Consider the following 23,938-nt stretch of genomic DNA (forward strand, 5'->3'; position numbering starts at 1 on the left):
AAAGATCCAGCAGAGGGAAAAAGGAGATAGTGTGGAATTGAACTTGGATCAGAGATGTCCATGTCAATCACGTGGAAGCACTAAAGGCTAGAAGGCATGTTGTAAGTCAGAGTGATGGTGAGGAAGTGGCCTCTGAAGAATAAGGCTGAAGAGAGGATGTGTAGCAGGTCAGGTGTTCAGAAAGGGAGCTGTCAAGTAATTATCCCAAAATGTTAATGTTTTTAGTTGAGAATTTGAAGGGCTTTATTCAGACCAGTCAATAAAATATTTAAAGAGTTATTATATGATAACTTGAAGAAATAATAATTCCTGATGAGGACAGTTGATCCTGAGACCTAGCCAATATGAAAGTTCTTGCCAAAGCAGCCCTGGTGTTTGGCTTCATCACAAAGACAATCCCGTAGATGTGGAAGCATCTGCTCTCCAACTTGTTGCTTATGTTAAAATGAAAGCTATTCAATAAAATATTTATGAGCATCACTTCCACTGGTGGCTGGATGGAAATAAAATGGTGAAAAACCAAATTTCTAATAAATATATGAATAGCCACTCAGTTGACCACTCTTTGACATAAGCATCATTCATAATTCCTGATTCTTTTCAAACGTGTGCTTTCTCATCAGAAAATTGAAATAAAAATATTCTAGGTCCCTTAAGTACTCAGAATAAATGAATTCTGTCAGTATAGACAACAGTGATCAATTGGGGTGTTTCTCCTCTGTAAAAATTGGATTGTTAACTCAATCACTCATTAGTTAATCCGTTGAATGAGTATTATGTGCCCAGTATTGTTGCATAGTTTCTGTGGATAGATTAGCAAACTCGACCCTCTGAAAAATTACCTGTAGGTGATAAAAGCAAATGAAAAGGAGATTAAAAAAGGAAAAGTAAAGCATGCTTATTTCTTTGTACATGCATCAAGTCAGGATAGTTGGATCTTTCCTTGCAACTTGCCTAAGTAGAGACTTATTTAAAAAAATAATTAAAATCCGTTTGACCATGCAATATAGTCTCTACTGAGAAGACCAATGGATCACAAAACTTATAAAATTCTATTTTCTTCAGCTCTTCTTGTCAAAACCTGTCATGCAAATTTTCTTTCTCTAAACTTTTAAAACAAACTGACCATTCACATTATACATACTGGTTCTAAATACCTTTCTCCTTCCTCACAGCCTCAGTTCTTTATGGCATATTATCTCAGCCACTCTGGCTTCCTTTTTCATTTGGGCAGCAGATTAAATGAGGAAGCTAGACATATTTTTGTTAGCATTTTATAAGCCTCTACAAAGAGAGACAAGATGTGTCTTTATAATACCTTTTACTTTTTGCCAACCAATTTTTAAAAGTTTCCTTCTTGTTTGAGTGGCATTCTGTAGGATAATTACAGGCATCTTTCCAAATTCAGTTTTGTATTGCCCATCCAAATTTCATCTAGTAATTCTGTGAACTTAGAGAATTTGAGTAGGGCTAGGTGAAGACAGGATGACTTGCTCTTACTTTAAGCATGGCCTAATTGGACTTCCCAGGTGGTGCTAGTGGTAAAGAATCTGCCTGCAATGCAGGAGACACAGGTTCAATTCTTAGGTTGGGAAGATGCCCTGGAGGAGGAAATAACAACTCACTCCAGTACTCTTGCCTGGAGAATCCCATGGACAGAGGAGCCTGGTGGGCTATAGTCCATAGGGTCACAAAAAGTCAGACATAACTTGGCATCTGAGCACACAGCAAGCAAAAATTACAGTTAAAACAAACGCTAAAATTTGGTGACAAAGATTTAATTAGGAGCAGTTTGAATCTTGACTATAAACCCTTTCAAAAAAATCCACAAGGGGTATTCCAATTATAATGCTTACCCCAAATTTCTAGAAAGCCTGTCTTCCCATGGCTTGCTAATTATTTCACTTGTTTGGTAACAACGTATTCCCCATTGCTGCCAGGTGTCATCCCTCAGCTTTCAACTCGGTAGTATACTCTGTGCAATCTGCCTCTATAAACTGTAGACCCTCCTCATCTTCCTTCCCCTTGGTCTTTACTGTGTGAACAACACTAGTGATTTTGTTCATATCCTTTCCCACTTTACTTATTACTTGGAATCTTCCCAATAAAGGAGGGCCTGACCTTGCATAAAGAGGACATTAGAAGGAGGGTTGATTGATAACAGTTATAACTTACTAACATTTCTTTTGTCTTTGTCACAGCTGAGAAAATCATGGTAAGGGTGAGGGAAGGAGAAATAATGTTTCTGAATACCTACTGTGTGTTAAGAACCATATTAAGTGCTTTTTATAATTATGTCACTAAGAATTTAGGTCTTTAGAAATGTAAAGTGCAGTGATGTCTGTGTTTATGGGATGGGACAAAGAAATTGAGGGGGCTACAGATGTGTTTTAAAAGATCCTCATATTAATGTTCACACCAAGCATGAAGTCAAGGAATCACTAGTTTGGAAAACAGATCCATCTGTAGGAATGGTGGGAAGAATGTATAATCCAGAGACAGAGGAGGCAGTGAGGCACCTCTAGTTGTCTGGATCAACCATGGGCCCATCTTTTCAATGAGTTCCTCCACAAACCTCACCCTCGCCCTTTTCTATTCTGTACCTTTTTTTTCCCTTAAACCAACTTTTTACTACTTGGTGTTATATTTTGTATCTGTTTACTTCATAGTAAAACAAAAGGTCCTCAACATTTTTTTTTAAATCAAAACACTAAATTCTGATTCTATGACTCTTCTAAAGAGTAGACTTTGGTAAAGATAAACAGAGTAGTGAATGTGATTCTGTTTTCAGTGTCCTTCCATTAACCTCACCCTTAAACTTCACCCTCTTCTCTCATCCTCAACAAAGTACATAAGAATGTGAAGGAGACACAAGAAAGTTCTTAAATCCCTTCTTGTGTATATAAAATAAACATTAATTCTGTCACATTAGTGATAAATTACTTTTATCAAAACTTATTTTTTCAAAGTATGTAAGTAGCAAGTGACCAGTATAAGTCTGTTCACTTCTAAATGGTCTGGGTCACCTCACAAAAAACAGTTCATGTTATCCAACCACTTCATAAATACTTGCTGAGCAATTACTAAGTGATGAGAGTTTTGTTTTTGTTTTTCAGTTCAGTTCAGTTGCTCAGTCATGTCCGACTCTTTGTGACCCCATGGACTGCAGCACACCAGGCCTCCTTGTCCATCACCAACTCCTGGAGATTACTCAAACTAATATACATCGAGTCAGGGATGCCATCCAACCATCTCATCCTCTGTTGTCCCCTTCTCCTCTTGCCTTCAATCTTTCCCAGCATCAGGGTCTTTTCAAATGAGTCAGCTCTTTGCATCAGGTGGCCAAAGTATGCTGAGTTTCAGCTTTAGCATCAGTCCTTCCAATGAACATTCAGGACTGATTTCCTTTAGGATGGACTGATTAGATTTCCTTGCTGTCCAAGGGACTCTCAAGAGTCTTTTCCAACACCATAGTTAAAAGCATCAATTCTTCAGTGCTCAGCTTTCTTTATAGGCCAACTCTCACATCCATACATGACTACTGGAAAAACCATAGCCTTGACTAGATGGACCTTTGTTGGTAAAGTAATGTCTCTGCTTTTTAATATGCTGTCTAGGTTGGTCATAACTTTTGTTCCAAGGAGCAAGTGTCTTTTAAATTCTTTTAAATTCACCATCTGCAGTGATTTTGGAGCCCCCAAAAATAAAGTCTGCCACTGTTTTCACTGTTTCTCCATCAATTTGCCATGAAGGGATGGGACCGGATACCTTGATCTTTGTTTTCTGAATGTTGAGCTTTAAGCCAACTTTTTCACTCTCCTCTTACACTTTTATCAAGAGGCTCTTTAGTTCTTCTTCACTTTCTGCCATAAGGGTGGTGTCATCTGCATATCTGAGGTTATTGATATTTCTCCTGGCGATCTTGATTCCAGCTTGTGCTTCCTCCAGCCCATCAGTGAATCAACTGAAAAGTACCTGCCCTTGTGGAACAGGAACTTTCAAGAAGTAAACAAACAAATACAAAATATAACATCGAGTAGTAAAAACCTGGTTTAAGGAAAATAGGGCTTCCTTGATAGCTCAGTTGGTAAAGAATCTACCTGCGATACAGGAGACCCCTGTTCGATTCCTGGGTCGGGAAGATCCCTGGAGAAGGGATAGGCTACCCACGCCAGTATTCTTGGGCTTCCCTTATGGCTCAGCTGGTAATGACTCCACCTGAAATGTAGGAGACCTGAGTTTGATCCTTGGGTTGGGAAGATCCTCTGGTGAAGGGAAAGGCTACCCATTCCAGTAATCTGGCCTGGAGAATTCCATGGACTCTATAGTCCATGGGGTCGCAAAGAGTAGGACACAACTGAGTGACTTTCACTCCCTAAGAAACAAACAAACAAAAAGAATAGAAAAAAGTGAGGGTGAGGCTTGTGGAGGAAGTCATTGAAAAGATGTGGCCCTGGTGGAGCCAAACAACCAGAAGTGCCTCACCTCCTCCTCTGTCTGTGGAATACACCTTTGGTTCACTGTTCCCACAGCTGGAGCTGATTTCAAGGATGCAGCCTTGAGAGAACAGAGTGTTGTTGAGACCACCTGGAAGGTATACCTGATGGAACCCAGATGAAACCTCTACATGAACTTTAAAGATTCTGGCAGGCAAATGTGGCGATCAATTCATCTTGCAGCTGCCAAGACAGCTTCACATATAAGTTCCCTTGCAGTCACCTCACAATCTGGAGTCATCTACCTCTTTCTTCCATCCCTCTTTGTTCTCCATATATGGGGGCCAGGCTACACACCAACAAATGTGTTGTTATTTTACAGAATGTGTTCCAGGAGGACCCCTCTGATGAAATAACAATTGAACATACACTAGAAAGAGTTAAAGGAATCAGCCATGTGGGAAGAACATTTCAAAGAGAGGAGCCTCATCAGAAAGGCCCTAAGATAAGCGCGTGCTCAGAGAGAGAGGGGTGAGTGTGAGCAAGTAAGTTCAGAGAAGTAAGAAGGGACCAGATCAGGTAAAGGGCTTTGATTTTATACTGAAGTGATGGAAAGTCATTACAGTGCTTTCAGCAAGGGTGTAACATGATCAGATTAATGTTTTAAAAGGATCACTCTGGCTACTGTGCAGAAAATAGCTGCTGGGGGTAGGAGTACAGGAGTTCAGGAAGCTATTGCAGTCATCCACAGGGGAGATGTTGTGACCAGGAGGTCTTAGAAATGATTTTTTTAAAGTACATTCTTAAACTGCAACTGAAAAATTAGACCATCCTGATCTCACAGAGTTTCTGTTGAAGTCAGGTATAGGGCTGACCATAAACTGGTCCTTGATATATTTGAGAATAACTGGCAGCTGTGGGATGGTCTTCTGGGCATGAGGGCAATGATATGGCCAAATGTACCTTAATGATCACATACTTAGGGAAATGCATAACTTTACTGAAATAAGCATAAATCCATCATAAGAGATCTGTTAGTTCAGCAGAAAGGAAAGGTAAATGGGAGGTAGCCCCATAAGACAAGTTTTGCACATTTCAAATAATTGTCTTCAGCATCTGTCTCTTCCTTTGTCTATTTTGGACATGTTCTCTTGCTTGATTGCAGCTTAGCCTTTCACACTTGATTCTTGATATTTGCACTGTCGATTCCTAAAAAGCACTGGGGCTCAGCAAACTCATGTTTACTATTACAGCACCCCAGGACATGTTCTCTGAAAGCAGGCAGATATGTGCTGGAAGATTAAGGGATACAAGTCTTTGGCCAACCATTGCAGAGAGAAACCACACATTCTGTAGGAAGTGCTGTTGGCTCAGGCCTTTCATGAGTCTGAGCATTTCAGAAGTGTGAGAACTTCCACATAAGAATGCCTCAAAATGCAGTTACTATTTTAAATCACATCATTTCATAGGCAAGAAGTGTTGACACCTGCAAGAAGGATCTGACAACTCTGAGATTGTCAGACCCTTTATTAGAAGGGAGCTATGGCGTCAGATGCACTGGTGATCTGGATTCTCCTCTTGAGCCTCGAACCATTTTCTTGGGTGGTTATGCACACATATAATTAAATTTGACTTTTCTAAGCCTCCATTTCTTCATCCAAAAAAGAATCTGGACTAAACAATCTAGAATTTTTTTTTTTTTCCTGCTTTAGCTTTTTGGTCTTTGGGTTGAATACAATCTTATGGTAGGCTTAAATATCAAAGATTGATTCTTTTTCATCTGTGCATTTCTACCCTCTTCTTTTACTCTAACAGCCATTTCCTCTATCTGAGTCAATGCCAAAGTTAAAAGAAAGAGCTACAAGAGATGTTTCTTAGAGGTCTGCAGACTGGGCTTTCCCCTCCAAGAAACAGGTGAGACTGAGTGCTATGATCCGAATGTTGGTGTGCCCCCCAAATTTATATTTTAAAAACCAGTATATAAAACTGTATTTAAAAACCAGTGTGATTGTAGTAGGAAGTGGGGCTTCTGAGAGGTGATTAGGCCAAGAGGGTGGATTGCTCACTAATGAAGTTGATGCCCATATAAAAATGGCCAAGAAAGCTCCTTTGGATCTTCTGCCTTCTGCGGACAGAAGTCAGAAGTCTATGACCTAGAAGATGTTCCTCACCAGATGATGCTGGAACCCTCATTTCAGACTTACAACTTCCCAAACTGTGAGAAATAAATTTCTGTGCTTTTAAACCACCCAGTGTGTGGTATTTTGTTATAGCAGCCTGCATAAACTAAGATGCTGAGTTTGGGTGAAGGGAAACAAGAAAAAGATTTGCAGATTTTATAAAAGCAAGGCTGATGGGAGGAGTGAAAGAAACTCAACTTGGGGTGTGTGGAATTAGAGGGAAAAGAAGAATTTTCATGCTGAGCCTGGGAGTACAGTGGTAGGTACCCTGTGTTTGAGATGTCTTTCAGGATAGGCTCCTGTGTCTGCCATTGAATTCATCCATCTGCTTTAGACAGTCTGCCTTTAACTGTTTCCAACACGTGTAATTTTTCCCTCTGACTTGGGCTTGGACACCTTGTCTGAAGAGAGGAGCATGAGGAAGTGCACTGTTTCCCCACATGAAAATGAACAAGAGAATTGGAATTTCTATCTGGTTCCAGCAGCAGAGGGCGCAATGCAAGTTACAATCCCTTTCTTATGGGAAGAGAAACCAACTAGTGGAAAGACCAGGAGAAGAACAAGTTGATACAAGATAGTCCCATTAGTCACATAATTTGAAGTTTGTTTTAATACACAACAGTAAAATAACGGCACTGGTCTGCTTTGAAAATGGTGTAAATCTAAGTTAACTGCTCAATAACTGTATGACATCTGTAAGTAACTTTCCTTCTTTGGATACCAGTTTTCTCATTTAAGAAATAATTGAATTGAAATAAACAGTCTCTGGGATTCCATTAAGTGGTGGCAATCTCTGGTCCTGTGAATGGAATCTGATCAAGTGTGGTCTAGAAAGATGAGGATGATTTAAATGTATCGTGCCTGGACTCAATTCTTCTGAATATTTCTTTTCTTCTAAGTTGAATTAAGTTTGAGTCAGATCCTCAGTAATATGAAATGGTGTTGCTTAAAGAGATTCAGAGAGTTAAAAGAGAGAAAAAAAATTATACCAGAGTGGCATAAAGGTTATATTTGAGAGGTGGGTCTATTGGATAACCTTTTTTTATTCTTTTTTTTTTTTTAGTTGGAGGCTAATTACTTCACAACATTTCAGTGGGTTTTGTCATACATTGATATGAATCAGCCATAGATTTACACGTATTCCCCATCCCGATCCCCCCTCCCACCTCCCTCTCCACCCGATTCCTCTGGGTCTTCCCAGTGCACTAGGCCAGAGCACTTGTCTCATGCATCCCACCTGGGCTGGTGATCTGTTTCACCATAGATAGTATTTTCTGGTTTTATTTTTATTAAACTTGTAATTCTTTAAAAAATATTTTAACTAAAAAATTCTACAACCAAGAGAATGTTGCTGATATTCTCTGTGTGTGTCTCTTGTCCATCTTTCCCTCTCTGCAGTGAAGAATGGCTGAAATATTTTCTATAACAATCCAGCCTTTACATTTAGAGGTCAGAGAACCTACTGTGAAGATCTGGTATCTCTTTCAGACCTTAGCCTTGCACTTAATGATGTTCATGTTGAATTTTCTTGCCTCCAATATGAAGGAATACAGTCTATACTTTTTTATATAATGGGTCCTAGGATGGATTTTTAAAACCTGATAATAGATTAGATAATAGATAATAGCTTTCCTTTTGATCTCATAGTTTATTTCTGGGAAGAAGGCAAGTGACTGGAATATATATTTCATAAGACTCTTTTCTGTAATTGAGAACCAAGTCCTTACGTGGATGCATTTACCTATACAATGACTTCCTTTTTACATCAGAACATGTCAAAAAGTCTGCTTAGCGATTAACAGCTTTCCTTTGTAGAGACTAAATATCACTGGACAGCTTTCAGTAATTCTTTGTCTTCATTTCTTCCTTTAGGTGGTCATTCTTGATGCCAAGACCTCTACAATGTATAATGTTACTGAGAGATATTGTTTCCATAGCAACATGTCTCTCCAGTGCACTCATATCAACAATTGCAGCCACTCCTGCCAACTTAAGCTTGATACCTTCAGATGAGAACAGATGGCTAAGTAGTCTACTTCAACTATCAGGATGATCCATCAAGTCATCTTACTTTTCTCCAAAACTATCCTTGAATTCCAACTCTACTAAGGCATTTTTGATTAAGTGGGAGTGAGATGTGTTTAAATTGCTGGTCCTTACACAGCCATACAAATACCTTCCTGACCCTTATCCTTGTCAAATGTGTAAGTAAATACTAGAAAACGAATGAATCAGAAATAGATGTGGCGTTAACAAACACTCTAAAAACAGTCTGGATCTTCCTTCCACTCTTCTAATGCTTCTAGGACCTCCTTGAGCAAAACTGTGACTAGTTATATCTCACATAAGGAAGATTTTTTTAAAAATGCCAACTTAGATAAGCTACTTTCAAGTCAGATTACTTGCCTGCTCTGTATTTCAGTATTATAGTTACTTTTTACATGAACAATGTTCCTCCATTGTCTTCTGAAACTGTTGGGTAAATTAGGTACTAAAATTTGCTTACAAATGCCACCAGCTTTCACAATGCTGGGCCTATTTTTTTGTGTGTGAAGGCAGCCATTTACTTCACACTTATTTATTATTATGACCATCTGCTTTTCTTTAGCCAGGATCCCCTCAAAAGGACCATGCCCGAATGTTATTAGTGTAGAAATGGACAGCCATAAAATCATAGCTATCTTGTAATGTTATGTGAGAGTTGGACCATAAAGAAGACTTAGTGCAGAAGAATTAATGCTTTTGAATTGCGGTGCTGAAGAAGACTCTTGAGAATGCTTTGGAGAGCAAGGAGATCAAATCAGTCAATCCTAAAGAAAATCAACCCTGAGTATTCATTGGAAGGACTGATGCTGAAGGTGAAACTCCAATATGTTGGCCACCTGATGTGATGAGCCAACTCATTGGAAAAGACTGTTGCTGGCAAAGATGGAGGGCAGAAGGAGAAGAGGATGGCAGAAGATGAGATGGTTGGATAGCATCACCAATTCAATGGACATGAACTTGGACAAACTCCGGGAGATAATGAGGGACAGGGAGGCCTGGTGTGCTGCAGTCCATGGGGTTGCAACGAGTTGGACATGACTGAGTGACTGAACAACTGCATTATGTCAAGTTGACCTATGATGTGTGTGGAGAGGTGACAAGAAGCTTTAACCTGGCAAAAAGCTACAGGTTGTCTGACAAAGAAAATGTTTTATCATTTGAAAATAACTTGTTTTCGATCAGTCGTGTAATCCTCTTCATTTCCTCGCCAGCAATTTTTGGAATTGTATTGGAGTTCACTTAGATCCAAACATGTGTCTCCCCCAAACTGATTTTTATCAAAAAGACAAAGCACAAGTTTCCCTAGATTTGAAGGAAGATTATAAAGGGGATGGTCACAGCTCCCTAACACTTAGCTGACATATGCTTGCAGGTACATTTCTAAGAAATACAAGAATGGGCCTACTTTAGATTAAGGGGAATCTGTAGTAATTGGAGGTAGTTTTAAAAATATTTTTGCTATTTTAGCTGGTTTTCTATGTCAGTTTAAGAGCAGTTGGATCACTTTGTTATTTTGCAATGAGAAAGTAAGAATGAAGACTTCTCAACAACACATCGCAGGCATGTAAAATAGGTCAGGACGCTTATGGTCCTTTCTTGCTTCTCTAGTTATCCACTTAGTGTTTTGTTAATTGATGGGCCCAGAAAAGGGAAATTCGAAGCAGGTGATAACTGGCAGAGTGACTGAAAACTGACCTCTTGAACAGGCAATTTGGTTTATTATTGTCATTGTTAAAAATAATAAATAATAAAATAATAATATCTTTAAATTTCCATAGAACACATTTCTGATCTGAGTTCCTAAACCCACTGGGAGCTCATGAAGTTAGTAACTTTGAATTGTTTACATTGTTTCAAAATAATGATAATATTGTAGCTCAATTATTTTACTGCATAGTATGTTATATATTTATCTGATTAATAAAAGTAAGGAAATAGGTTACTTATGATATGCATAGTTCAACTTGGTAAAGCAGCTTTTTAAGCGATGAAGGTGAGTGACAGTAAGAGGCCTCTTTAGAGGCGTTGAAGTTATTAGAATATTTTATAGCTAAATGATTCATTTTTTTTTCTCATGCCACTGGCTGAAGTTGGCAGATGGATATAGTCAGCTCCATTTATTAGACAAAGGAATTGAAATGTGTTATTTCTATCTGTATTTTCTGTTCTTTCAGGTTTCATACACTATAGATCTCTTTTCATGGTTTTTTCAATAAGTGCTTTGTTGAAGTCAGAACTTGTGTTAGGAATAACATGGTGTCAAGTCACCCTAAGATTATTATATACAATGCTTAATTTTTGCTCATGATGGAGTTTATAGTCCAAATAGTGGTTAAAAAAAAAAACTGTATGAAAAGTCAGAAAAAAAGAAACAGGAGTGTGGGCAAAGTACAAAGTGTCTGTTTGTCCATCTTTAGTGTTACCAGATTGGTAACTTGAGAGATCCTACTCAAATACCAAAAATGTAAAACCATGCAAAGAATATGACAAAAGGGATAGTGTAAGGCAATGTATGATTAGGAGAAAAATGAATGATGGAGACAATATGCATTGGCAGGAAGGAGAGGTCACCGTAAGTTTAGTTACTGTTAAGGAAACATTTTTATGGACTTGAGCTTGGCTTTTAATGATTGTTCTAAATGAGGAGAAAGGAATAGAAAGACATTTGGGGCAGAATATTGACTCTGCCATGTGGCACATCCTTTCCAGTAAGATGCTACATTTCAATATGTTCTAACATCATATTTTTGCCAATTTTTAACTTCAGGTAAAGAAAGGACTCAAAGGGAAAAAGTAAACTGGAAAGAAGTAAGTAAATGTATGAGATATGAAAATTATAAATCAAATAAAAAAAGAATTAAATTTTACTATCACCACAACTACCTACCCTCACCCTACCAAATAAGGGTGAAAGAAGTATTGGACCATCTGTATCACATGTGCTAAAATGAAATTGGGTTCAGGTCTTTAGACATCATGCTCCTATACACACTAGAAACAGCAAGGAAAGCGAGTACTAGCCACAGAGAGCCGTTAATCAAGGGGTAGCAAAGAATATGAGGGAAGATAAAAATCTAGTGAAATGGACCAGAAAAATAATGGTAGCCCTAAAGCAAAATTTGCAAGAAAAAGTCTGTAATGGTCAGAAGCCAAAATTGGGATGGGATCTGCCAATCACCAGGTAACAGGAAAGTATGGAATCTCAATCCAGTTTGCTCAGTCTATCAGCCTGCCCAGGTGTGAGAACATTCATCAGGCTCTTGATAGTCTATGGCACCCATCCATGAGAAATCTCATTTCTGGACATTCAGCAGTCCTTGACCTTGAAAGCAGTTCCGGACTGATAGTCAGTCTAACTTGATAAATGATGATTTCTCAAAGAGAAATGCAATTCTCCCACTCCAGTTCGACCACAAACACACACACACACGTAGAGGGCATAAAAATGTATAGCTACGTACATGGAAAGACCCATGAATGTGTGACAGACTCATTCCACCAGCAAGTCACTGATAACATGAATGCGCTTGATGCATTCAGCACAGTGACAGATACCAACACCTGTGCCTGCCCTGCTCTAAAAGCTCCCAGAGAAACCTTGGCTGTCTGATAGCAAGGTGTACACGGGAGTCCTTGCCAAAGAGCAGGAAGACAAATGCCTATTACAAATAATGCCTTGGATTATGACTGTGTTCTGTGTAGAACTACAGTGGCCTGACCAGAGCACCTGGCCAAGAAATACCAAAATGTGCTGAGTTTATTTAAATCTGTATTTTTTTTTTAGTCTAATGGGCATGATAATGACATTTTTGTCTCCTCATTTTACACTACTTCTATTTATTTGTTTTATTCTTTTTCCTACCACTAGTTTGTAAACCCCTATGAGAACAGTCACTCTGTGTCAACTATTTCTATCTCATGTGCATCTATCACAATTTCTCTGTCTCTCTCTGAATGATATTTGATCAGTGATGCTTGTTTTGATTTATCCACAGCCTTTCTTCATTCCTGAAATAATACAAGTAAAATGAATAAGTATGACAATGTTAGTAAGAATCAATTATTTCTAAAGCTAATAGTAAGCATAAATAAATATATTTTATAAGTGGAGAAATACAGTCACCTGTTTGTTAACAGACTACCAAATTTGGATGGAATGCATATGACACCTGCACATGGATTCTCTTTTTGTTGTTACCAACATTCTTTGTTCTGAGATATCAAAATTGTTAATGCATTTTGATACTATACATATAGATTGACAACTATCTCTAGATTTGTTTGTGTTACAGAAAACAATCTCTTATGCAACTGTACTTGCCCACTTCCTCAATTAACCATCACCCTGTTCCCTCTATTCTGACTGGGCCCCCTGATTAGTAGATCTCAACACACCATGTTCTTCTTTTCCCATCAACTAAATTATGTTTATCAAGTGCAAATTATTTTTTTCAAACATATTTTGCTAGCTTTATGTGCCATGGTAATTACATAATTTAACTAATTACTATTTAAAACAAACAAATAACAGGAGCAAAAAGAAAAAAAAGTTGCTGTTTTAGGGAAAACTATGTTGAATGTTTTGAACATATTTGTTAAAGGTAAGCTAGAAAAAATGCTGTGGAATTAGGTGGGGGTGAGACAACTCTAGGAGCCTTCCCAGGTAGCGCTAGTGGTAAAGAACCTGCCTGCCAGTGCAGGAAACATAAGAGACATGGGTTTGATCCCTGGGTCAGGAAGATCCCCTGGAGGAGGGCACGGCACCCAGTATTCTTGTCTGGAGAATCCCAAGGACAGAGGAGCCTGGCAGGCTATACAGTCCACAGGGTCACAAAAAGTCAGACAGGACTGAAGCAACTTAGCACACACACAAGCCTGAGACAACTCTAAAAGACTCGGGGATAACTGGAAAAATCTGGAAGAGATTCCATAATTAGATTTTTTTTTTTTTTTTACAGGCATTGGATGGTTTCTTATAAGAAAGATGATAGACTTATGCAAGACAAGGCCTTCAGTTCAGTTCAGTCACTCGGTCATGTCTGACTCTTTGTGACCTCATGGACTACACGCCAGGTGTCCCTGTCCATCACCAACTCTCAGAGCTGCTCAAACCCATGTCCATTGAGTCAGTGATGCCATCCAACCATCTCATCCTCTGTCATCCCCTTCTCCTGCCTTCAATCTTTCCCAGCATCAGGGTCTTTTCCAATGAGTCAGTTCTTTGCATCAGGTAGCCAAAGTATTGGAGTTTCAGCTTTAGCATCAGTCCTTCCAGTGAATATTCAGGACTGATTTCCTTTAGGATTAGACAAGGCTTTGGACTTCCTCTAAAACTGTGGTATATAGATATTCACTTGTAAACTCTCAACTGAAGTGTACATATATATTTTAGAAAAATAATTCTCCTTAATAAATTTTTTTAATGGATTTACTCCAAGATGAGTGGATATAGGATTTCTACTCTTTATTGGCCCCTAAATTTTTTCAATTTCAAGTAGTACTTATTTCTTATTAATATAGTCAGAGGATTTTCTCAAAAACCTCAGCTTTAAATGCATTCAATTATTCATTCATTCATTCTAACTACGTGCTTAAAACAAAAATTAGTGATGCTATGGCTACATTCAGTTTCATGATCTTTGTTCTCAGTAAGCTTGCAATTGAATAGAGAAGCTATGCTACCTATATATGCAAATATAGTCAGTTACTTATAAATTGTATAAGCAAAACAGGGTCTTACTTCCAGGAGCTTGGATGAAAGATGCGTTTCTATAGTCAGTAGTTATTTTTAGCCATACTCTTAGGTACAAGGAACTGTGCTTAGTTCCAAAGACCCAATGGTGAATAAGACAGGCAATTCCTTGCATCAAATTCTTATCTGAGAAGATGTTCCTTAAATGCCGCATAGGAGACACAGGCTTTGAAGAAAATCAATGATGAGGTAGGTGGATGGTTTGAGTAAGAGCAAGAAAAAGCTCAATATTTGTTCAGGGATTGGTGAATAATTTGGCTAGAGGGTGAGGTGTCTGTGGAAGGGTAGTGAAAATAAAGATGAAAATGTATGTCATCTCCTCTTTTCATGTAAGGGCAATTCTTTGAAAATCATTACTGTTCATTTCTGAATCTGTTTCCTCATCAGTGAAGCACAAGAAATGGTCAGGCTCCACGTTCAACAAGCTCCAGGGGGTCCTAGTGTTTTCCGGTTTTGAATTCAAGATCCCTCTTTCTGATCTTTGGAACATAATCAACAGCCAAAAACCTTCCCTCCAAGTTTAGTTTGTTTCTAAACTCTCATCTTGGGCTGGAATTAACATAGGGAGTGAGGATGAAGAAATGGAATTTCTAATCCCATTGCTCAAAGCAAGTTGTCAGGTCCTGCTATGTCACCCCATTAATTGTTAAAAGTACAAGATAATGGGAAGGCACAAGAAAAAAGAAGTCAGAAGCTTTTCTAACTCGCTTTGGTTCCTATAATTCTTAAGAGTGTGTTTTGCCCCCTCTGAGTCTTACATACAAAAGTGTCATCTAGATTTGGAATTTATAGCTTCTTCTCCTTTTATGTTATTTGCTTTTATAGTTTAGGCTTTACAAATTCTAAGACTATGTCTATATAATGCCCCAAAAGATTTATTGGGCAACAAATTTGCTTGGCCATTTGCATCCTAATGGCAAAAGCAATTTCTTCAGCCAGAATAGTTTATTTTCTTTTCAGTTGCAAATGGGGATATTTTAAGGGAAAAGAAGTTATTTTGGTTCAAAGGGGGATATTATAGCTCCTTATTTCTGATACCTGTCAGCCTCCTGCCTCAGCAAAAGTCCTTTACCAGTCAGGAATCAAAATGTCTTGACTCAAATGACCCCAGGCTGTATTATCTAGTCCTTATATAAAATAAAATAAAATAAATTTTGGAGTTTTCCTCTGGGTTTACATAAATAATTTGAAAATCATACCATCTACAGGAGAGAAAGTTTTATTTTATGTAAGAAGGTTGGTGGGAAAACTTACCTTTAGTTATGTGCTAAGACAGAGCACTATGTTAGTAATCAGAAGGACTAAGGCATATTTTTGGACACATTGCTCGAGTTATGGAAGTCTTAGTCTAGTTTTGTAAAAACTGGAGGCAGGAGAGTGGGTTTAGAAAAAGTCATAGGTGCATCCCAGATGGCTCAGTGGTAAAGAATCTGCCCTCAAAGCAGGAGATGTGGTTTCAATCCCTGGTTTGGGAAGATCCTCTGGAGGAGGAAATAGCAACCCACTCCAGTAATCATGCCTGGAAAATTCAATGGACAGAAGAGCCTGGTGGACTACAGGCCATGGAGTCACAAAGAATCTGACACGACTGAGCACACACACAGAGGTGAGTAGTGGTGCCTGATGTAGTGTCATGGATAGCCTTCACTGAGCATGTAATGTATGTCAGGAACATTATATATCTTATTTCAATGGGTACTCACAATGTCCTTAGGGAAAGAACTAGAGCTCAGAGTTCTACATGTTGGAGGGGGTCATTGAGAGGACCCAACCCCTGGTTGACTCAAGAACTGGAACCAGGCAATCAGAGATTCCTCACCCCGTCTCCTGTTGTTGGAATATTGTTTCCACAGTGGGAGCTGTTTTCAAGGAAGCAGCCTTGAGAGAGCCAGGTGTTGTTGAGAGAATCTAGATACTTGACTAAACCCTGTTTAGGCCTCTGCACAGACTCTTCAGATTCTGGCAAAGGGGTGTGGAGAGGTACTTGTCTTGAAGCCACCCAAAGCAGGCTTTGTATGTAAGCTCTCTTGCTTGTTTAGTCTGCCACCTACCATTCTGGTATAAGCTGTACCTTTTTTCCATCTCTATTGTCCTCTTGGGGGCCAGTTTGCAAGCTAACACCAGGCATACATAGTCAGTGAGTGGAAAACCCCTTATATGTTTGAGGTTACAGCTAGGTTTTTCATCTGTACCACAGCACATTGTCTTTTCTAAGGTCTCTTTAAGTACTGAAACTCTTTCTCTTAAAGTTCTACTATTTGTTTTCTTGAAACATTAGGTTTTAGCTTTTCCTTATTTAGTTGTAAACTTCTAAGGTGGATGCATGCTGAGTCACTTCAGTCATGTCCAACTCTGTGTGACCCTATGAACTGTAGCCTGCCAGGCCCCTGTATCCATGGGATTCTCCAGGCAAGAATACTGGAGTGGGGTGCCATTTCCTTCTCCAGGGAATCTTCCTGACCTAGAGATCAAACCAGCGTCTCTTAAGTCTCCAGCATTGGCCAGCAGGTTCTTTACTACTAGTGCCACCTGGGAAGCCCATAACTTCTAGGGTGAAACAAGTCAAAGTCAAGAAGACAAATCCTCCCTTCTGGAATTTTCTCCATCACTGTATTAATGAGCTCATGCACATAAAGTAGCTCCACAACCATGAAGTACATGAACACAACTACTCTAGACTTTTCAGTCTGGAGTTGGACTTGTTTCATTTCAGATGCCCAAGAAAATCTGCAGTCTTGTTCTTCATTTTCGAATCCTTATAACTTGTATAGCTATTTCCAAGAGCTGTGAAAACTGTCCCAGATATTGGGACAGTCAAAAGAAACCCCTGGTCCAGATTGCAAAGTGTTATGTAAGATATATGCACATCACCTTCTCACGCCTAAAAGTCAAGTAGTGGGAGAATAATATAGGCAGGCATGAATGGCAGTTGTATGCTGCCACACAATGATGATTCTCTAAACAGGGGGAAAACAGCTTTAATGTTAGAAAGGTAAAAATAGGCAATCCATCTGTTGAAACAACAACAAAGCCTTTTTATGACTACTTGTCTCATTACAGCATCCTGAGGGTACTGGACAAAATGTGCTTCTACATACATTAAACCTTATTGGACTTGCAATAAATGGTTTTCTTCTTATTTTTTCTTCTGATTTTTCTTATTGTTTAGGATTTTCTAACATGATAAACACTTTGGCCACCTGGTGCAAAGAACTGACTCATTGGAAAAGACCCTGATGCTGGGAAAGATTGAAGGCAGAGGGAGAAGGGGCTGACAGAGGATGAGATGGTTGGATGGCATCACCGACTCGATGGACACACATTTGAGCAAGCTCTGAGAGTTGGTGATAGACAGGGAAGCGTGCTGTGATGCACTCCATGGGGTCACAAAGAGTCAGACATGACTGAGTGACTAAACTGAACAAGATAAAAACCTTTGAAAAGTATTCTTTTAAAAAATTTATTTTTAATTGCATGATAATTACTTTTCAATATTATGTTGGTTTCTGCCATACATCAACATATATCAGCCATAGGTATACATATATCCCCTCCCTTTTGAACCTCCCTCCCACCTCCCACCTCATCCCACCCCTATCGGTTGTCACAGAGCCCTGGATTTGAGTTCCTTGTGTCATACAGCAAATCAGCAAATTAACACTGGCTATCTGGTTTTACATATGGCAATGTACAAATTTCAATGCAACTCTACATTCATTGGATCATAAAAAAAGCAAGAGAAACCCAGAAAAACATCTACTTCATTGACTATGCTAAAACCTTTGATTGTGTGGATCACAACAAACTGTGGAAAATTCTTCAAGAGTTGGGAATACCAGACCACCTTACCTGCCTGCTGAGAAACCTGTATGCAGGTCAAGAAGCAACAGTTAGAACTGGACATGGAACAATGGATTGGTTCAAAATTGGGAAAGGAGTGCATCAAGGCTGTATATTACCATCCTATTTATTTAACTTTCATGCAGAATACATCATGCCAAAAGCCAGGCCGGATGAATCACAAGCTGGAATCAAGACTGTCAGGAGAAATATCAACAACCTCAGTTATGCAGATGAGACCACCATTATGGCACAAAGTGAAGAGGAACTAAAGAGCCTCTTGATGAGGGTGAAAGAGGATAGTGAAAAAGCTGGCTTAAAACTCAACATTCAGAAAACAAAGATTAAGACATCCAGTCCTGATCATGGCGTCACTTCATGGCATACAGATGGGGAAACAGTGACAGACTTGGGCTCCAAAATCACTGCAGATGGTGACTGTAGCCATGAAATTAAAGACACTTGCTCCTTGGAAGAAAAGCTATAAAAAACCTAGACAGTGTATTAAAAAGTAGAGACATTACTTTGCTGACAAAGGTCTGCATAGTCAAAGCTATGGTTTTTCCACTAGTCATGTATGGATATGAGAGTTGGACCATAAAGAAGGCTGAGCACTGAAGAATTGATGCTTTTGAACTGTGGTCTTAGAGAAGACTCTTGAGAGTCCCTTGAACTGCAAGATATCAAACCAGTCAATCCTAAAGGAAATAAATCCAGAATATTCAATGAAAGGACTGATGCCATAGCTAAAACTCTAATACTTTGACCACCTCATATGGAGAACTGACTCACTGGAAAAGACCCTGATGCTGGGAAAGATGGAAAGCAGGAGGAGAAGGGGATGCTATAGGATGAGATAGTTGGATGGCATCACCAACTCAATGGACATGAATTTGAGAGCTCTGGGAATGGTGATGGACAGGGAAGCCTGGCCTTTACAGTCCATGGAGTTGCAAAGAGTTGGACAAGACTCAGGAACTGAACAGCAACAATGTTACTCTCTCAAATCATCCCAGCCTCTCCTTCCCTCACTGTGTCCAAAATCTGTTCTTTACATATATGTCTTCTTTGCTGCACTGCAAATGGGATCATCAGTAGTGTCTTTCTAGATTCTAGAAATCTAGAATTTCTAGATTAATGTGCATTAATATATGATAACTGTTTTTCTCTTTTTGAATTACTTCACTCTGTATAATAGGCTCTAGGTTCATCCACCTCATTCGAACTGACTCAAATGTATTCCTTTTTACAATTAAGTAACACTCCATTGTATATATGTACCACATCTTCTTTATCTATTCATGTGTTGATGGGCATCTAGGTTGCTCCCATGTCCTAGCTCTTGTAAATATTGCTGCAATGAACACTGGGGTACATGAGCCTTTTTCAATTATGGTTTCCTCAGGGTATATGCCCAGTAGTGGGATTGTTGGTTCATACAGTAGTTTTACTCCTAGTTTTTAAAAGAATCCCTACGTGCTGTGCTTAGTTGCTCAGTTGTATCTGACTCTTTGCGACCCCATGGACTGTAGCCCACCTGGCTCCTCTGTCCATGGAATTCCCCAGGCAAGAATACTGTGGTGGGTTATCATGCCCTCCTCCAGGGGACTCTTACCAACCCAAGGATTGAACCCAGGTCTCCCACATTGCAGGCATATTCTTTACTGCCTGAGCCACCAGGGAAGCCCAAAGAATTACCATATTGTTTTCCAAAGTGGCCATATCAGTTTGCATCTCTACCAACAGTGCAAGCGGATTCCCTTTTCTTGGCACCCTCTCCAGCATTTATTGTTTGTAGACTTTTTGATGATGGCCATTCTGACTGGTGTGAAGTGATACCTCATTGTAGTTGGAAAGTATTCTATTTAGAGACGGCTTTGTGATTCAGTGTATCATACATTTGTATTCCATCTTTGTTTGAATTTATTTGGGGACACTGGTGTAGGACTTTAAAAAAAATCTTTCTTTTGATTGTTCTTATTTTGGATAAATACTTCATGGTAAGAGTGGTTTACACAAATATTACAACTTAAATATTCAGCCAGTCTTTGGGAGAGGTAAGAGAGGGTCTATTGAAATAAAATTATGAAAAGCCAGCTTACCTATCTCTGAGGTTCTTTGAATAGGAAAGGACTGCTGTAGGGGGACTTGGACTCAGAATAAAAGAAGGATAATTGCTAAAGGAATTCAGTGCTACTAGATTTATTATTATTATTTTCTATTCAGAATGAAAGAATCCAACTGAAAGGTCAGAGGGGGCAACAACTTCTAGGAATTCTTGGACCCATCAGAACACAAATCTTTTGATTGAATGCAAGTGACTTAGCAGTAATACCAGGAAGCTTCTCAGAGTAAATTACAATCCCATCATTGAGAATTAGCCATGGAAGTTGACAGGCTTTATAAACTTGGACATTTTGTTGGAAAGCAGCTGCTGGGAAGGGAATAATATTCCCTCAGGTAAAAAGCTAGGAAGGGCTTCTATGCCTATGGTTATTATTATTTTTTTTAATGTTCTGTGCTACTTTCTAAACAAAATTTGGTTTTCAGAACCATAGTGATGATGCAGTGTCACGTCATTTTTACCTGTTTAAACAAACATGTTCATACATGTAGGTGTGTCTTCATCATGTAGGCAGAGATCCTCCTCCACACTGTTGCGTAAGGTGAACTTCACAGATGTGGGTAATGTTTACATTCAGAAAATTCCAACAAAACACACACATACACACGTCTTCAAGTGGTATTTCTGAACTCTGACAAAGCATCAGACTGACCTGTGACCCTGTCCACAACTGAATGAAAGCATCTGGGAACAGGGCTTGAATATCTACTATTTATAAAAATTCTACAGGTGACTTTACCCAGCCAATTAGAGAAGCAGCTTTCTATCTTGTAAGCAGTGTCCCTGAACTAAAGTGAAGTGTATGGGCAGAAATAGGATACTTTCTTTCCCTGGAAAAGAATATTTGTGGGGGAAAAAAGTCTCTAACTGATAAAAATATTTGGACAGCTGATATATAAATACATGAGTGTTCTCTGGCTCCACACACACAAGTAATTACTCAATTGCTAGCTATATTCAAGAAATGTCTGCCCTGAGCTGCTCACTCTGCTAGGCTCTGTAAGGGATACAAGGTAATTGGAAGGTGTGTTTACAATCAATTTGGAGATTGACACTAATGTAGAAATTATAGATTGATTTTTAAGGCAATACAGAAACAAATAGAAAGATAGTATGACTGGTACAGTATACATTTTCAGGAAAATGTCTAATTTCAGCATAAAGAAAAATTTTGAGGTAACTACTAAAGAATTGTTGAAAGCCATTCTAAATATAATGTAAGGAGGCCACAGTCTGATGTAACACAGTTCTTGGTTTTGAAAAATCCAAATAGAAACTGTTTGACCTTAGCAAGTCATTCCTTGAGACTTGGTTTCCTTACCTAATCAAGGTGCTTAGACTAGCTAGGTGGTCTCCACTGGAGTGGCAGAGTAGGCTGGGGAGATTAATGTCCCCAGAGGATTTGTAGAATGTCTGGGGATATTTTTGTTTGCCACAACTCGGGGATGGGAGTGCTAACGTCATCTAGTGAGTAGGGGCCAGGGATGCTGCCAAACAGTCTACAGTGCACAGGATATTCCCACACAACAAAGAATGATCTGACCAACAGGACTGAAACTGAGCTTAAATGTTTCTCATGGCTCTTAACACTTTGTGGTTCTTAGGTACTAGTAGTCTGCATTTTTGCATGCGCACTAAGTGATTCTGTTGCATCAGAGTTCACAGGTTATATTTTGAGAAACCTTATTAAGATATATACTGACATTGAAGAAATATAGGTTGATTCTTGAAAAATAATACTGCTAGACATTATTGATTACATCATGAATCATACTCACAATAGCCCTTGGAGACTTATTCAAGGCCTCACAGCTTATTGGAGGCTAGGAAGAACCTGAATCACCTAGTTCTAGCTCCTAAATCCTTGCTGCAGCCACTATGCAAACTGCCTTCTGAGAGTAGTACAATCTTGGCAGGACAAACAAGCAGTGCATGAAGGAAGTACAGAGACTAAAAGAAGATGGGTGGTCTGGAAGAGAGGATCTCCGTCGTGGTTAGAGAAAAAGAGAACATAAATTATTAAAGGTAAGATGTGAGTTTCAGAGGATGTTGAAACAGAAAATGGGAAATCTGAATTCAGTCTGGTAGACTGGTGTTTCTCAGGCCTCCCTACATATTAGAATCACCTGGGATCTTTTAAGAAACTGATTCAATTGGTCTGGGATGGGGTCACGCATCAGTAGGTTTTAAAAGCCTCCAGGTGGTTCTAATCTGTACCCAGAAGACCATAGAGAGCTGCTCTAACTCATAAACAGATAAGAGTCTTACAGTTTTAAAAAAGATTAACCTGGTAGTAATGTATAGACTAGATTAGAGCATGGAAGATGGAAAAAATGGATCAACAGAGAGGCTCTTGTAGGTATGTAGGCATGTGGAGATTAAAAAACAAAAAGCTCTACACTAAAGGGATGGCTTAGAACAGCTCTGAAACCAGGAGGCCTACCTCAGCTCTGCTGACCTTGCTGTTATGGCCCACAGTGTGCCATGGCAAAAGTCACTTAACGTTCCTGTGATATTTTAGAAAGTGCAAAGCACACAATCCGTGTTGTCTCTATCATGAAATGGTGAAGTGGAGCTCGGAAAAGAGAGCGACATTTTTGACGTGTTTGTGTTGGTGAGATTGATGACCAACTAAAACCGAAGAAGGGAGGCATGAAAGATACTTCTAAAGAGATGAGCCTGTGGAATTGAGTGATCCTTCTAACAGAAAACAAAAAACAAGTTAGAAACAGGGAACCATTACTTAAGCAAAACGGCAGTGGAGAGAGCTCAGAGGCACCAGGTTGGGGGCGGTTTTGCTCCCCAGGAGGCACTCAGCGCCGGCAGACATTTTGGTTTCTGTGACAGTGAAGGTGCTACCGTCATCTAGGGGGTGGAATCCAGGGATGCTGCTAAACATCCTAAAATGCACAAGAGAGACTTACAGCAAATGTCACCTGGTATGACATGTTAATAGTGCCAAAGCTGAGACAACTGACATAGATGTTACAGAGTTGGAAGGGGACAAAGGCATCATGATCATGTAATTCAGTTCTCCTATTTCACTGATGAGTAAAATGAAGTTCAGGAATTAAATGACTGGGTTAAGGTTCCCAGCAAATGGAAGCCAAAATGTCGGAACTGAAATGCCATTCACCTGACCGACAGTTAGAGCTCATTAATAAGAGCCCATCCAACCCCTCACTTAATGTGGAAGAGGCCCGGGGAACGTTCAATTGGAAGTGCTTGGTATTTACCCACAGCTAGGAAGTCTGATTTGAGGGCTTGAAGTTCAGAGATGAGGTCCTCCATATTGGAGTAACCAGCAGAGATGTGTTTGATTTCCAAATAAATTTAGGAAAGAAACAACAACAAAAAACTATAACAGAAAATCTAAACAAGAAGAGCAGAGGACCCAAGGGGCTCTTAGAATGAAGGTCAGAGACACCAGGAGAACTGTTTTGACTTCAGAATCAAGTAAAGAGGAAAGTGAAATGCCACGTAGAAGTCAGGTGGGACAAATCTTCAAACAACGATTAGACTTCTGAGGTGGAGGTCATGGTGACATCTAAGGAGCATT

The sequence above is a fragment of the Cervus elaphus genome, chromosome 19 (genome assembly GCF_910594005.1).
Source record: "Cervus elaphus chromosome 19, mCerEla1.1, whole genome shotgun sequence".
Lineage (NCBI taxonomy): Eukaryota > Metazoa > Chordata > Mammalia > Artiodactyla > Cervidae > Cervus > Cervus elaphus.